This window comes from Adiantum capillus-veneris, chromosome 20, assembly GCF_014529385.1.
Source record: "Adiantum capillus-veneris isolate H3 chromosome 20, ASM1452938v2, whole genome shotgun sequence".
NCBI classification, from domain to species: Eukaryota; Viridiplantae; Streptophyta; class Polypodiopsida; order Polypodiales; family Pteridaceae; genus Adiantum; species Adiantum capillus-veneris.
In genome coordinates this window covers 135471770-135487717 of record NC_140950.1, presented here as the reverse complement: position 1 = coordinate 135487717, position 15948 = coordinate 135471770, and the positions used below count along the sequence as shown (strand labels likewise).

Genomic DNA, 15948 nt, shown 5'->3' with positions numbered 1-15948 from the left:
TAGCTCTGAGTGTCAGAATATGGTCAAGAGTGGAGAAACCCCTCCTGAAACCTGCCTGTCCCTTTGCCCATACACCCTCACCCTCTGCCCAATTACTCAACTACTGCTGCTCAATAATGGATGCATACAATCGTGCCAGTGTGTGTCCAACCATAATAGTGCGGTAATTTCTAGGCTCTGTAGGATCACCTGCCTTGAATATAGGCACAATAGTAGACAACCTCCAAGTCTCAGGTAATCCCTCACACATGGCACGATTGAACAACACTGCAAGAACCTCCATCAGCATATCCCTAGCATGTATAAAGTGCTCCGCTACTAGACCGTCATGATCGTAAGCCCTCCTGGTCCTCATCCTGTCAATGGCTCTCTTTACCATCTCAGTGGTAAAGAAGGTGCTCGTAGGTGGACATGGCTCTGTAGGATCTGGAAGGGGATCCTGCCCAGGAACCGTATATAACGATGTCGCATACGGGCCCCACACATCAGGAGAAGTAATCACTGGGGGAGGGGAGTGCTCATGGAAGAGTCGCCATGCCTCGCCTGAGTCTCTACTCAAGAACAACTGATACAAGTCTCGCTCCACCTGGGCCAGGTAAGCTCGTTTCTTCTTTCGCACAAGGCGCCGGAAAGCAATCCGCGACTGTCTGTAGGTGATGACTCCTAAATGAAGATCCCTCTGAAGCTGGGCTCTCATCTCTCTGCACTCCTCATCATACCAACTATTCTGGGGCATGCTCCCAGAATGTCGCCTCCGATCCGGTTGAGTGTGTGGGTATGCCTCTGATGCTGCATCATGTAGTGTCTCAGTCAGTAAAGTAGTGCACTCCTCTACTGAGAGGCCTGGAGCAACTGTGCATAGACGATCCCAGATCGCCTCTGTATAAACCGAGTCAGTCTCTGGTGTAAATGTATAACGGGTGTGTGACCTGCCTCCTGATTTCTGGGCTGTACTAAACTGAAAAGATACGGACAGTGTCAAGAGAGCATGATCCACTGCTACGCCCACTGGTCTGGCTCCCACTGTGAAATCCTGAATACAAGGAATAAAGCTCGGCTGTGTCATAACATAGTCCACTGTACTGGCCCCATGTCTGTGTGGAAAGCATGTGAAGCCTGCTGCTCCAGGAAACCGCTGTAAGCCATTAAGTATGGCTAGCCCATGTGTAGTCGTCATCTCCATGAGGTATCTCCCATACTCAGTCTGCTCTCTGTCATGTGAGCATCTGTCAAACCCCAGCTCACCCACATCCAACTCTCTAAGCATCTCATCTGAAGTGTCGTAGAAGACTGTCTGACAGTTGCCCGTTCGAGCATTGAAGTCTCCTAGGAGGATGATATCACCATCCTTAGAAAACTCCCATATATCATCATCTAGAATTGAGAAAGGCGATTGCCCTCTGGATACAGCATATACTGACGTACTGGGGGGGAAGTAACATATAGCAATATATAGAAATCGACCTGTGTCAGCTCTCAGCCTCACCCACATGTATCTAGCTTGATCATCTCTCCGTACAATATGTAGTAGTGGCTGTAGCTCCTCCCTAAACAACACCGCTACTCCTCCTGAACCTCTACTCCCATGCTCAGATCTCGTGACTGTTCTGTGGGCTGTCTCCCATTTGTATCCCACCACATGTGGCAACAGTTGGCCAGGGGCCTGGTGAGTCTCTGAAAAGAAAACAATGTCCTTGTCTCTGAAACTGTCCTCAAAGGCACCAACATCCAACCTCATAGACCCATTACAATTCCAAGTCGCCATCCTCAATGTGGTCCCATAGGTCTCGCACCGTCATGTAGAGCGCCGCTCTACAATCACCACCCGACCATCTCTGTAAAAGGCCATCTTCCCCTTCTCCCTTGCCGCTTGAATCTCGGGCATTACTTCTCTCATATGCGCAAGTTGTGAGAGAGTGAGGTCATCGCCTAAGAAAATACCTGTCTTCTTGAGAGTAGGTCTCTTCCTCAAGAATTCCTTCTTCTCTTCCAATGAAGGGAAGCGTAGTATGAGAGCTCTTTCCTTTGAAGATTCTCCGGGGCCCTCACTCTTCTTGCCCACTCTCCATGCCTTTGTGTGTGAAGGCTTCTCCACCCCCATCATTGATGTGAGGCTTGTGACCTCTTTTTCCACATTGTTTATGTCCTTGAGGCCGGTTACCCTCACATGTAGAGCCCGCACCCTCCTTCTTTGTTCCTCTTCGAGAGTCATGTTGATAAGAGTGGGTGTACAAGGAGCTTCCTTACCTTTCCCTTTCTTGGCAACCTCAATCCATTTTTCGGCCTCCTCTACTTTCTTTTGCGTTTCGGATATGACCGCGGCCCATGACTTCTTCTCTTCATTGATGTTGTCAATTTCTTCCCTCAAAGAGGGCTGAAATTCCCCCTCTTCAAGCCCATTTTTTGACCGTGTTTCCAACACTTCTTTGTGGAGGTCCAAAATGCTATTCTCCAACGTGGCGATCTTGTTGAGAGAGAGAGAGAGAGAGAGAGAGAGAGAGAGAGAGAGAGAGAGAGAGAGAGAGAGAGAGAGAGAGAGAGAGAGAGAGAGAGAGAGAGAGAGACTATTAACGTCCACTAGAGGCCGAAGGCGACATATGGGACAAATTGGATACATCTTTGGTTACAATCCACTTCGGGTACGAGGAAAGAAAAAAGTGTGTGTGCTTCCTAACCTTAAAACTCTCATGACTCAATCACAAAGTGCTTAAAAGTGTCTAGATGCTACAAGTGTCAGGTCCATGTCTTTGAGGTGGGTGGTGGACTCTTGAAATCTCTAATGATAGCTTTCCCTCCTCTGGAAACTGCCCATTTCCCTTGCCTTCTTGCTTCTCTGACTTTGGCCAACTCTTTGGCTCTATTCTTTAGTTGTAGGGGTATCAACTCATTTGAAATGTACACTGATATACCTTGTAGTGACTTGGTCTGCTTCATTACCTTGATCTTGTCATCTATGTCATAATAGCAAACTCTAGCCTGTTTCCCTTTGACTTGGTTGTCAGTTGGGTCACGAAGGTTCACAAAAGGGACCACTTTGGCGAGTCTTTCCTTGAGTATGTCTACATCTAGGATGCATCCTTCAAGTTGTTCATTTGGATTGGTACCTATTGCCCAACCTTCCGGTAAACCTCCAACTCTGATGCAACTTTTCAAGCTCTTCACCCTTCCATTTTTCTTCAAAACGATAACACTTCATTGACAAAGATCTCAGATTTTACCTTTGGTGGGGTGCTTTCCTGTTGTGTTCTTTCAGAATTTTCCTCTTGGACGTGTTGCTTGATGGCTGCTTCTTGAGTCTCCTGTTTAACTTTGGCATCTTGTAGTTGAGCTTCGAGATTGACAATCCTTGCTTCTTTGGTTGATATCTCCGTCCCGAGGTGTGCTCCTGCTGTAATTTCTTCATCTCTTCCATGAAGTATGCTTTCCATGAACTTTGGAGTTTTACGGGGGGTGGGGCAAGTGGGGGGCTCGAGGCAAGGGTGGCTGCGAAGGTTTTCTGTTTAGGGGCCATGCTGTAAAAGCACACGGTTGCTGAAAATCAGCCCTTGAAAAGTCAGCCCCCCCCCCCCCCCCCCCCCCCCCCCCCCCACCTGCCCCTTTCAGTTTGTGCAATCTGCGCATTTATTTATCAGCCCGCTTGGACTAGGGGTTAGGGACTAAACCTCAATACTCCCAAATTGGTTTTCGGGGGGGGGGGGGGGTTACACCCCCAGACATCAGGATGGGCGCCTGCAGTTTTGTTCGGCCGGTGTGAACATGGCCCTTTGGTTATGAAATCCTATAAATAGGACTTGAGTCTCATTTGAGAGACATCTTGTGTGATCAGCACACTTGGACTCTTGGACCTTGGCAGCTCTGCCCGCACTCCCGTATTGGTGTGGGCTCGGTGGTATGGGACACCGGCCCTTGTGGCAAAGGCTAGCCCGCTTTGGCTGCAGGCTCCCAGGCTCGGGGGTGAGCCTGATGTCCGCTCACTACACGTGTCTAGGTGTGAGTTTGGCTTGTATCATGTCATGTGTGCAGGATGGATCCGGCGAGGGACTAACATTGGTATCAGAGCCTTCTTCCGGCTTGTATGCACGACATGGCGACATTCACAAAACCACTGGAGCTCATGGGGCCGTTATGGCCCAGCCGGCCAGGCGCTCTCAACTCATGTATAGGGTGGTATGGGACGCTACTAGCGAGAGAGCAGGGCAAGGGCGGCACATGCCCGCCGATGGTGAGAATCTGATGCGTCTTTTTCATGGATTCTCGTGTGTGGAATGTTGATTGCTAATAGCAGTCTCATGGACGCTTGGTATATCTTTGTTTACCTCTCTGTAGCTATTTTTGCATGAGGGTGTCCTTGGGAGCTGCAACTCAAGGGACATGGCAGCCCCTCCGAGTGCATTTAGTGAGAGGAATTTCTAAATTTTGGAGTATGCTTCGTAGTGGTGTGGAGGTAAGAGTTTTTTTTTAATGTCATGCTGCAAAGGCCATTGTGTGTACCCAATGGTCGCTTTAGGCAAGAGGTAGGAATCCCGTGCACCATTGTTGCTGGCTGTAATGCAATGCAGGCCACTGAACAGCAGCATGGCTGCGGGTAGACAGACCCTGGTGGCGGCAACAACGCGGCATCAGAGGCGGCGCAGGCAGTGGGCTCTGAGGCAGTGCGCATGCTGCAGGTCAGCATCCTTAGGGCGGCGTGTAGTCCAGGGGCGGTGCAGAGCATGGGCCGTGCCTGCGGAGCGGTGAAGTCCCAAGGTGGCACGCAGTCGGCGGATCCAGCACGATGCGCAGTCGGTAGACCAAGGTTGGCGCGCCTATTATTATTTATTTACATTAAGATTAAGATTTTCCATGAAGTGATTGCTCAACTTTGCATTGGCCACCCATACTTTAAAAAATGAAATTGGTGCGAATGGCCCCATTATTAAAGTCACTTAAGTGACCGATCTCTTGGGTGTGAAACCCCTCAGGAATCTTCCCCACCCCTAGGGCGGTTAAGCCCCTCTTGTATCCTTCTATATATTTCACCCCGACAAGCATAAGCGTGGCATTTTGTGTGACCGCAAGCTTTCTCTCGCGCATGTATCTCTCTTCCTCTCGCCCTACCTCGTACGCCCTCTCTCCTTCCCTTGCTTACTACTATCTGCTTATTATACTAAGCGTCTTGGGCGTATCTCTTGCTACATACTCCCGTGTCTTTTTCCATACTACAACGCCATGGCGTCACACCCCGCTTCTTCGCACGAGAATGGCGCCGCTAGCACGCATCAACCAATGGAGGAGGCGCCTCTTTCTCCTCTCGATTCCACACACATGCACGGGCTTCATCCTGAGGCTTCTTTTCCCCAGACTTCCTCCTCCGACACATCTCTCGTCACTATACTGCAATAGCAGTTAGCAAAGACTAAGAGGCAACTTGGGGAGTTACGTGCCATGCAGGTCCCGTTTTCGCCCGCGGCCATGAGCACTTTGCCTCTTCAGTTCCCTCAAAGGGGAAAAGAAGGAATGTGAGGAGATCGCCATCGACTCCTGGCTGGTGAAATGGACGGCATACTTTGATTTGTATCATTTTATTGATGCCCAACGCATTAGTCAGATACAAATCATGCTCCAGGGCAATGCATATGCGTGGTTGGCTTGGTTACGACCTAAGCCAACCACTTGGGCAGACTTCCAGACGGTCTTTAGTGCTCGCTTTGTGCAAGTCGATAAGATCGAGTGCTTCAAGAAGCTGTTCAAGTTGGAGATGGATAAGAAAACCCTGGACGTTTACTCACAGGATTTCAAGGACTTCGTCCACAAGACGAAAGCCTTGGAAAATTTGCAGGTTATATTGCAAATGCTTTATCTGTTTGGATTACCGTCAGCTTACCAGAACGAGGTATTGCAGAATCCCGTCACTTCGCTAGAGGACATCTACAAGTTCGCCAAGAACTTTGACAACACCTTGGCCGCTTTTGGAGGTGGCCTGACGGGTAGGGAGACTCCTTGCCGTGGTCCCTCCACGTCAAGATACAAGTGTTCAAACGCTTCTGTAGCCGCGAGTGAGTCATTGGATCTTTCGCAGAAGAAACTGAAGTATGATGGCAAATCAAAGGCAACTCGCATGGAGGATCAAAAGAAGAACCACTGTTTCGACTACCACCAGACCGGCCACTTCCACAGCGACAAGGCGTGTCCTAAGCAAAAGAGGAAGCCGTGTACCTCCGCACCGGCGACTAATTCGGTAAATGTTGTCGATAATCCAGGTACTGTCTTTTACTGATTGAGAGATTTTTCACGTTAATGCACGTAGTTGCCCAGGTTGTTGTGTTAATAAGGCTGTATTTGGCCTGGACGATCTTCTCCGTGTTAAAGGAGAGATCAATGGCCATGCAGTGATGGTCTTATTTGACAACGTCTCTACTCGTAATTTTATTTCTTCTCCTGTGGTACAAGCACTTAAGCTCAACACGTCACCCGCAGACCATCCGTATGCGGTCAGGCGGAATGTTGGAGCGATCAATGGACTGAGGTTGTGCCGCGACTCGACCTGTGAATCCAACATTACCATGAAGTCTTGGACTTCCGTATCATGGGCCTTGAGCATGTAGATGTTATTTTAGGCATGCCATTGTTTAACGATAAGAAGCTTCTCTGTCTATCGGTTATGCATCGCATATGGTTTTCTTTGAACTTGATGGCGTGTACCATGTGGTCGAGGGATTTCCTTCTTCCTTGACCGTCGATTATGATGTAAATCTGCTTTCAGCTAATGATTTCAATGTGTTTTCTCATGATTCCAGTGTGCAACTTGCAGTTTGTTGGGTTAAAGATTTTGTTGTTAATTTCCTGTCTGAATGTCATTCTCTTTTTTCAAAAAGTGATTTAATTGCATTGGAAGTTCCCGAGTCTTTGTTTGATCATGATGTAACTATTAAGCGTTATTTGGATTCCGTTTTTGTTGAATTTGCGGATGTCTTTCCACCGGATTTACCAGATGGGCTTCCACTATCTCGTGGGCCTGATCTCGATCATAAGATAGAGCTTCTGCCCGGTAGCCATCCAGTCTCTCGGCAACCTTATAGGTTCAGCCCGAAAGAGGAAGACGAGATAGCTAGGCAGCTTCAAGCCTATCTTGCCAAAGGTTTTATTAAACTTAGTAAGTCTCTGTGAGGCGCTTCGACTCTTCTCGCTGAAAAAGACGGAGGAATGCGTTTCTGCGTAGATTACAAAGGTCTCAATAAGGTCATCGTCAAGAATAAGTATCCGTCACCTTGCATGGATGACTTTATGGATCGACTCTCGAGTGCTCATTATTTCACCAAGATCGATCTACGTTCCGGGGTACCATCAAATATGGATACATCCGCGTGATGTCCCGAAAACCGCGTTTTGTACACGGTATGGACATTACTAGTTTTTGGTTTTACCCTTTGGGTTAACCAACGCTCCTGCCACTTTCCAACAAATGTGACTGATCTCTTTCGTCTGTATTTAGGGAAGTGGGTTGTGGTGTTTCCTCGATGATATTTTAATTTATAGCAAAACACTTGAGGGGCATCTCCAACACCTTCGTCTCGTCTTGCGTGTTTTGAGGCGAGAAAAATTGTATGCAAAGCAAAGCAAGTGCGAGTTTTTGTGCCCCGAATTGTTGTATCCGGGTCATGTCATCTCAGCTGGTGGCATTCGCATTGACCCCGACAAGAAACGTGCTATGCGGGATTGGCCCATTCTTCGCACAATTAGGCAAGTAAAAAGATATGGCTTTTTTCAAAAATTTATAAGGACTATGCTCATATTGCCGAGTCCCTTACTCGTTTAGTAAAGGGCGTCAAAAGCAAAAAGCATATTGTAAGTCCGCCCGTTTGATGGAAGGATGAGCTTGATCAATGCTTTCAAACATTGAAGCGACTTGTTACTACTGCACCGATGCTGCAGATTGTGGATGTGAATAAACCCTTTGTGGTGGAAACGGATACGAGTGATTATGCTATTGGCGCTGTCCTATACCAGGATAAGCGGCCTGTTGCATTTGAAAGTTGCAAGCTCACTAACGTGCAAACACGTTATTTCACACAGGAGAAGGAATTGTTTGCGGTCATTCATGCCTTGAAGGTTTGGCACCATTACCTCTTTGGTGCCCGCTTCCTCGTATGGACGGACCACCATTCTTTGAAATATCTCTGTGATCAGCCTGACCTTCGTGGTCGAAAGGCAAGGTGGGCCGAACTCATATAAGAGTTCGACTTCGAAATTCGCTACCGTAAGGGTGCTACCAATATGGTAGCCGACGCCCTTAGTAGAATTCCGGAGGTCAATACTCTTTCGTTTGCTGAAATTTCGACTGACTTCTATCTTTCTCTCAAAGGGCGATGTCAAAATTATCATCACTTCGCTGTAGTCTAGCAACGAGTCCAAGAGGGAATGCGTAGCCCAAAAAACTATGGCGGTCCGGACCCCTCTGAGCTGGCTATGGAGAGAAAGGTAGCGGAGAAGTATTCCATTCTTAATGGAATACTTTTCAAGCTAGGCAAAGTGTGTGTGCCCGTTGATGAGGATGGATATCCACAAGCAAATTTTGTAGGAGTCTCACAATGCCCCTAGTGCAGGACACCTTGGCATACACTGTATTTTGACCTTGGTTGGCCGGTATTTTTACTGGCCACACATGAAAGTTTTTGTTGAAAAGTATGTGCGGGAATGCGCGCAATGTCAGCTCAACAAAGCTGAACGTCATAAAACGTGCTGGGTTATTACATTCTTTGCAAATTCCCAATAGTAGATGGTCAAGCATTTCTATGGATTTGGTAGTTGGATTACCCCGAACTAACCGTGTCCATGATGCCATTTCGGTCGTTGTTGATCGACTGATGAAAATGGCGCGATTTATCCCCACATGTTCCATCGTAAGCTTTTTTTGGAACACTTGTACAAACTATATGGTTTGCTCGATGAAATTGTCAGTGATTGTGATCCAAAATTCACAGGCAATTTTTGGCAATCGGTCTTCCATCTGTGCATGTCGTCCTCAGATTATCTTGAAATTGATGGACAGATCGAACGCATGAATCAAACTATGGAGGACATGATGCGAGCATATGTCTCCGGACGTCAATCTGATTGGGAACGCTATCTCCCGCAGATTGAGTTTGCTTATAACAGTACAAAGCACTCGGGTACTGGCTATAACCCCATTATGCTTATGTACGGTTACAAGCCGAAACCACCAATTGCCACCGGATTCATTGGAATCAAGATGCGATCGGTGGCTGATTTCTTACATGATATGCAAGAAATGCTTCAAATCGTGAAAGAGAGCATAAAGACAGCATAGGATCGTGCTACTTTTTATGCCAATCAGCATCGACAACCCTGTGAACTCCAAGAGGGCATGTGGGTGTACCTTAGGGTACTGAAGGATTCCGAAACGATCCGAACTGGCCAATGCTCGAAATTGTCTTCTCGTTATTGTGGTCCGTTCCAGATCACAAAGAAGATAAGTGGGGTTTCTTATAAGTTGGACCTGCCTCCAGGCATTGCTATTCATCCCGTATTCCATGTGAGCCGTTTGAAAGAACGGCTGGAGCAAGATGACTTGGTAATTTCTCTTGAGCAAGTCCCGAACTTAGAAGACACCACTCGTTATATTCCACTTGAACCCGAATCGGTTCTTGATCAAAGGGTCTGCAAATCTCGTAGGTCTTCGTACCCCAAATATTTGATCAAGTGGAAGCATCGTCCTGAGTCCCAAGCTACTTGGGAGTTAGTTATATCCCTAAAGACTCGCTTCCCTGGTTTTATAACCGAGGATATTGCTGGGACAACCCTTAAAAATAAGGGGGGAAGTGTTACGTCCCCACACATCAGGATGGGTGCTTGCAATTATGTTTGGTCAATGTGAACATGGCCCTTTGGTTATGAAGTCCTATAAATAGGACTTGAGTCTCATTTGAGAGACATCTTGTGTGATCACCACACTTGGACTCTTGGTCCTTGGCAGCTTTGCTCGCACACCCATATTGGTGTGGGCTTGGTGGTATGGGACACTGGCCCTTGTGGCAGAGGCTAGCCTGCTTGGCTACAAGCTCCCAGGCTTGGGAGTGAGCTCATATTGGCTCTATGGTTGGGAGGTGAGCCTGATGTCCGCTCACTACGCGTGTCATTTCATGTGTGCACTGTGCAGGATGGATCCGGCGAGGGACTAAGAACAGGTGCGGGCTGAGAGGGACACGCGGGCTGAAAACAGAAGGCATGCAGGCTTGGGTTTGAAAAGAGCAGGCGCACAAGCTTGAGAGAGAGAGAGAGAGAGAGAGAGAGAGCTTTGTCAATGTCCGCCTCTGTAAATAGTCGTACCGAGCGTCTCCCATATCGTGCTAGAATAGTCTTGATCCTCTGATGAACCCTCTGTCGATGTCGTGGTCGCCCTTGTAGACGTGGGCGCCTAGCTCTCCCGACCCAGCACAACAGAGCAAAGCCCTTCTTGGGAAGTTCATCGTCAGAGGACTTCTTCCAGGTGATGAGCCTTGGAAAGATTCAGTGGCTTAGTGCTAGGGTGCCTCAAGCTGGAGGCCCATGGCGACCCTCGACTCGATGGATTTTCACAGAGATGCGTAGAGTTGGCTTGAGCAGGAGACTGGAGGACCGCTTCGCTGTGAGTCTGCTTCGATCTTGGGAGCAACTGTGGCAAGGCTTGGAGCAGCATCACCCTGCTTGCACGGAGGAGCGCCTGAGACAATCCCTTGTTTGGAACCCCATGGTTAGCACTCAGAGAGGCCACTTGGTTTGTCAGAGGAGCTTCAGGGCATTCAGCTACAGGGCATGAGAGGGGTGCAGAGCATGTGTCAGGACATCTCAGAGGCAGTACCAGCTGAGTGGCTCACACCTCTAGAGTCAGGAGCGCCCAGATGGATGGGAGCCTTCACGCGACTGGAGGTTCTCATCTCAATTCGGTCCTGCTCAGAGATTGTACCCTCCCTGTTTTTCAAGCTACAGGGTGAGGGACGCTTACATCGAGTTGCAATAGAGGCCCCGCAGGTGGCAGACTGCTGTTTTCAGAGGATTCGCGTGGTGGGCATTTGTGGGAGGACTTGTGTCATAGATCCTGACCTAGCAGCTCTTGAGACTGGCCACTGAAGACTGTGGGCTTGGGAGAGGTGTCCATTGGCACGAGTACAGTGGGATCCTGGAGAGTGGCTGTGGAGGGACCCTTTCTCCTCTACGAACCATACAGGCGTCCCTTTCTTTAAGTACACTGTTCGACTTGGACGTCACATACTAGCAGCGCAGAGAGAGGCTCATCCTGCTGTAGCACCTCATTGGCAGGAGGAGGGTTTCACAGCTGAGTTCTTGGCAGCTTTTTGGGAGAGGTTGTGGGACTCCATACAGCCGAGACGAGTCACTCTATTCCAGTGGCTGGTTGCACACAGAGCTACAACAGTTGGGAGCTGGCTTGTACTTAGTGGTCTCTCGACCGCATGTGCAGCTTGTGACCATGTTGTGGAGAGTCAGCGTCACTGTCTTTGGGACTGTCCTTTGGCGCAGCAGGTGTGGCTTCGTGTCCTTGGCTGATGCCAGCCCTTTCCACAGCTCGACAGTACACTTGGGGGGCAGCTGCTTGGTCCACTCTCACGGGCCCAACAGTTCAGTTTGAGCTATCTTCCACCAGCAGGATGATAGTGATGCAAGGGGTTCGACCTACACTCCAGCCTGCTACAGAGCTTACTCCACAGGAGTGGTGCAGTGAGAGAGAAGAGTGTTGGGAGCTCATCAGTGGCCTGACACTCTGGTTCATCTGGCGGGCCCGTTGCTTCCGCATCTTCGAGGCTCGCCGTTTACCACCAGCAGAGACTGTTCGGGATCTTTGGCTAGAGCTGATCCATACTCTCAGAGGACAGTTCGAGAGACTCCAGGGCAGTTCCGACTGCATGCGGGAGCGCAGAGAGGCTTTCCTTCGACTCTGGCGTCTTGGGCCTTTTTTCACCATGGTCCAGGGTGTGCTCAGATGGCACTACTGTCCACCTGTTCGAGAGACTCCAGGGCAGTTCCGACTGCATGCGGGAGCGCAGAGAGGCTTTCCTTCGACTCTGGCGTCCTGGGCCTTTTTTCACCATGGTCCAGGGTGTGCTCAGATGGCACTACTGTCCACCTGTGTGGCTTTTTCCTCCTCCCATCTCTTGATTTAGCCTCATTGTACATATGTTGTTTTTTCATTGGGAGAGTCTCCCCATCATGATTGTTGTAGCCCTCTATTGTAGAGGAGGTTGTAGCCCTAGGGCAGTTTCATTAACTAATAGAAGGATCTTTTTCTTCGGAAAAAAAAAAGCGATATTTGTGATATGGACTATTTGACATGACAAAGAAATTCATGATCAGAGTATTAACCAAAGTATCAAGATCCAATACCCAAAAGTTAATATTAAAACTTAGTTTCCGAGAGAGAGGAGTGAGCAAAATCATAAAAACCATTAACTAAAAATAGCAGAGCTGATAGCCGTACAAGCTCTCTATATCGTGATTATACAAACTTTCTAAGGTTCAAAATCGTTGAAACCAAAGATCACTGAGCCCAGTTTGTTTATTGGCACGGGCTCAGTGATCTTTCTAAGGTTTAAAAAAACGTACGCGTCAGCTATTGATGCCACATATTATACGCGAAAGAAATGTCAAGTAGTGTATTTAAAATATAATACGTGTAGTATAGCTGCTATGAAGCCTTGAGAGAGGTCCGCAATAATGCAAGGGATCCAGAGAGAGGGAGGTCAATTAAGGAAAAAAACTCTAGAGAGAGGAAAACAAATTGCTGCCAATCGACTGTTGAATTCAAGGTCAATTCAGGAAAAAACGCTAAGAGAGAGAGAAATGAAATGAAATGAAATGATATATTAACGTCTACAAGAGGCCAAAATGACCTATGAGACCAACTGATTACAATGATGAGTCTAGTACCAAGTCTGGGTACAAACAAGAAAACTACAAACAAAGAACTGATAGGAGTGCTACCGACTCCTATGGGTGGCTGGTAGGCTGAGCAATGGTATCACCATAAAGGTACAAAATGGGGATAAGTGTCACCATGATACAATATAGCAGTAGAATGAAGTCTATGCCGATCGACATTCTGGGTGTCGTGCTAGAATCCTGTGGATCCTCTGCCGCAATCTCCGCCGGTGCTGCGTGGCTCCCCTCCTCATTCGCGGTCGTCTCGATCTCCCTAACTCTGTAGCTCGATCAATGAGAGTACCGCTGATGTGTGTATGGGTGGGACCCGAGCTCTTTGGTGGTGGTGTCCCCTCTGACTCTGTGGTACTCAGACTGAAGAAATCTGAGATGCGTCTCTGGGACTGTCTCTGTCTTTGCCCATTCAATAGAGCGTCTCTATGTCTCTGAATCTCAAGTAGGAATAATCCGAGACATCTTTGATCCTGATATCTCATGACTCTGTCTAACGAGTCAAAACCATCTCTGAATAGACAATGAAAGCGTCCACGTATCTCATAGTAGACTGTGCAGCGACATATGTAGTGAAACTCTGTCTCTGGCTCTGCATGGCATAACTGACATATCCTACTGTTTGCTGGTATGCCTCTGAATCTACCTGTCTCAATCCCAAGCTGGTGTGAAGATGTGCGAATCTGGCCAATAGCACATCGTAACCTATGAGATAGATGTGTGTCCATGTAACTGGGCCGTGTGACAAATCCGTCTGTTGTGAGTTGAAGAAGATGTTCTCTATAGAAAGCCCTCTTCGTACCCAACTCCCGTGATGGTTCTATCCATGTCCTCTTGCTATCAAGCTGGATAAGATCCTGCCGAATGAGTCTAGTAGTCTCCATCCGTGTAAGAGCCAAGGATGGTGCATCAAGAGAATACTGGAAAGGGGGCAGCCTGTCCATGCTGAAACCATGCCTCTGAAACCATGAGCTCATCTGTGCATACCAACATGATGTATCTCCCTGTAATGCCAGCTGTCTGGATGACTCGAGAGCAAGCCTGGCATACCTGTCCCTGGTGGTGTCCCATAAGCTGTGTACAAATGATACTGATCTGGTGAGTGCCTCAACCTCCATAGGTGGGGCAGCCAGCTCCGCTCGTATGATGTCATGTGGGATTGAGGCCTTGGCTCTATTCAGCCTAGAAATCATAGATATCAGGGGTCTCTCCATATTAGTCCATCCAGCACTGTCAATAGACGGTCCCCAAACCTGAACCGCGTAGTGCATAACTGAAGCGACCAAAGTATCGAAAAGCTAGAGCTTTGTTCGAGGTTCCTGGAACTGAACTTGCGAACAAATCCTCTCTAAACCACCTAGGGCTGCATAGGCACGAGTCAATCTTGTGTCTGCTGCCACTTTCAGTGTGAACCTTGGTCCACTAAAGACCACCCCAAGATATGTGTATGCATCAGTGTACTCCATACTGTCCTGTCCATATGTGAAAGTAGGTGCTGATCTCCTAACCCACTGTGGCGTGGTATTAAATACCATGACCTTGGTTTTACCAAGGTTGACAGACAATCCACTATCCTCTGCAAAACTATGCAATGCGTCCAAATGTCTCTGCAAACCCTCTGGCGATTCTGATATCAACACGATATCGTCAGCATACAATAAAAGAGGGATCCATGTCCCTGCAAGCTGAGCACCTCTATCTCCTCCTCTGTCAATATAATCAGAGACCCCATCAACATACATACCAAATAAAGTAGAGGACAGTGGGCATCCCTGTTTCACTCCGATGGTGGAGTGAACTATGTCGGATATCCCCTCTGATGTGCGTACATGACCCATCACTGAACTGTACAATGCCATGATCCCCCACATCAGCTCTGTGGGTACCCCCAATTCCATAAGCCGGTGCATCAGTCTGGCCCTCGGTACTGTGTCAAAGGCTTTGCGAAAATCCACAAAGCTGCAGTATATCCGTCTACCATGTGCTCGACCCTCCTCAATGATAGCTCTGAGTGTAAAGACATGATCTAGTGTGGAGAAACCCCTTCTGAAACCAGCCTGCCCAGGTGCTCGTATGCCCATAGTCTCTGCCCAACTGCTCAGCCTATGCTCGAGGATGGATGCATATAACCGTGCCAATGTGTGTCCTACCATGATAGTACGGTAATTCCCCGGCACTGTGGGGTCACCTGTCTTGAAGATAGGTACAATAGTAGATAATCTCCAAGACTCAGGGAGACCCTCACACATGACACGGTTGAATAGCCGTGCAAGCATCTCTGCCAACAAATCCCCAGCATGTATAATGTGCTCTGCTACCAAACCCTCATGATCCTGTGCCCGTCTGGTCTTCATCCTGTCAATGGCCTCCTGTACCATCTCAGTGGTAAAGAAGGTGCTCGTATCCGGACATGGCTGTGGTGGGTCTGGTAATGGTGGTTGTCCAGGTACAGTGTATAAAGATGTTGCATACTGCCCCCATAGCTCTGTAGAAGTAATCACTGGTGGGGGAGACTTCTCATGGAATAGACGCCAAGCCTCTCCTGAATCTCTACTAAGGAAGAGCTGATATAAATCTTGCTCCATCTGGACCAAGAAAGCTCGCTTCTTCCGCCGCACTATTCATCGTGTAGCAATGCGAGACTGTCTATAGGTGATCACTCCCAATGTAAGGTCCCGCTGTATCTGAGCTCTCCTCTGTCGACATTCCTCATCATACCAGTTGTTCTGAGGCATGTGCCCAGAGCGACGTCTCTGCCCAGGCTGAGTGTGTGGATATGCCTCTGTCGCTGCCCCATGTAATGTCACTGTCAGCATAGATGTGATCTCCTCAACTGTGTATACTGGCTCTGATGTGCATAAAAGCCTACGTATCTCCTCTACATAGACTGAGTCAGTCTCTGGTGTAAAAGTATAGCGTGTATGTCCACCACCCCGTGAGGCCTGAGATGTATTGTACTCAAAGGAGACTGATAATGTTAAAAGTGCATGATCTACTGCTATCCCAACTGGCCTGGGCCCCACTGTG

At 48.3% G+C, this 15948-nt stretch overlaps 1 protein-coding gene and 1 pseudogene across 2 annotated transcripts in view; both read left to right on the top strand.

Annotated features, from left to right (window-relative positions):
• Positions 1-15948, top strand: part of LOC147433289 (DNA gyrase subunit B, chloroplastic/mitochondrial-like) — a 142407-nt gene that overhangs the window by 88395 nt on the left and 38064 nt on the right. The window lies entirely within an intron of this gene.
• On the top strand, positions 9257-9874 carry LOC147433290 (uncharacterized; annotated as a pseudogene).